Source organism: Nannobrachium achirus, assembly GCF_963921795.1.
Source record: "Nannobrachium achirus genome assembly, chromosome: 10".
Lineage (NCBI taxonomy): Eukaryota > Metazoa > Chordata > Actinopteri > Myctophiformes > Myctophidae > Nannobrachium > Nannobrachium achirus.
The window spans coordinates 37,000,822-37,002,455 of record NC_137819.1 but is presented as its reverse complement, the minus strand read 5'-3'; positions in this window follow the sequence as shown (position 1 = coordinate 37,002,455).

The window sequence follows — 1,634 nt, the reverse complement described above, 5'->3', positions numbered from 1 at the left end:
AAAATCTTTTTCTATCTGTCATCCTAACTGTACAAATCTTTTTTAACTATAAAACAACCACTTCGAGGGGACCGAGAGGTCATTTGGCCCTTGCAAGTAATACAAGTTCACACGCCCACGCGCACACACACACGCGCACGCACGCACGCTCGCACGCGCGCACACACACACGCACACGCACAAACACGCTGGCTAACTGACTGACCTCTTTTTCAACCGAGACAACCAGACAACCAGGGCACAGAGGAGAGCACAGAACTGTCTGTGACATGGAACGTCACAGACATGGAACGTCACACAGTCATTGCTCCCTCCTTTGCACAAAGTCCTGAGAGAGATGAAAGTTTCACTCTTCTGTCGACAGCGTTCATGTAAACTTCACATCCGAAAAAGTAAAAAATGAACACATTGCATTTAACTGTGCATCAATACACTATATATTTTTGGTTTCATTAAAACATCCAGTGTGTTTGTGTGTGTGTGTGTGTGTGTGTGTGTGTGTGTGTGTGTGTGTGTGTGTGTGTGTGTGTGTGTGTGTGTGTGTGTGTGTGTGTGTGTGTGTTTGCATGCGGTTGCGAGTGTGTGTGTCTGTCTCCATGTGTGTATGCATGTGTGCGTGGCATGCGTTGCTTGTGGTGTGTGTGTCTGTCTGTTTTTATATGCATAGAGATGTTCTGGTGTGAAGAGGCCTCTCCCACTACAATTTAGAGACTTTGCACGTGTGTGTGTGTGTGTGTGTGTGTGTGTGTGTGTGTGTGTGTGTGTGCGTGCGTGCGTGTGTGTGCACGCGTCCTCACCCGGGGTGTGGCCTCTGTTTACTATTTGCCCCCTCGGGCCCCATTTTCCATTTTAAAAACGTTGCAGATTTCCTCAGCAACAACATCCTCGTCTAATTAGAACCAAATAAATACAAAAAAACACACACAAATGCTATATTGTAGCAAGTCTTTCTGGAGGGTTAAAAGTGAATATCTGCCAAAAAAAAAGGTCACATTTTCAGGAACTAATAAAATGAAAATTGTTGATGGCCATTCATTTTACATCTCCTTGGACATACATGGGGATTTTGCTTTTCATTTGGAGTTAGTCACACTTATTTATCAAAAATGATTAATACGACAAATGTAAAACAAACTGACATATATCAGGTAGAAGATGTCCCTGATTGTTAAATAATGATAGTAAATCAACAGGGTCATCTCCATCTTTTAGATCTAGATCTTTTAGTTAACAAATCAATTACTTTAACCCTTTAATCTGTCTTCACATGCTGACAGAATACATATTCAATATCTACACTTTCCATGTCTCCAGAAAATTAAATCTTTTCAAATTAGTCACCAAGCTTTTTGAGCATCTGCCACCTTAAGGTCACCCGGCCTAAATAACTAACTTTCCCAATTCAGCCAAAGAGAGGGTAATTGCACTTACAATGTCCATATTAATCAGTTGCGATGTCCTATTGTGTAAGTCTTATCAGCAAGTTCTGGTACTCGCCCTCGTGATATTTATGACTTCCACTGATCAAAAGTTATAGGCCTACATCATTCACCAGTTCGATGATGAATCGCTGAAATGATTTACTGCGCCTGTTTACTGAGTGGGGCCATTAGCACCATGGTAATGAACTGCCA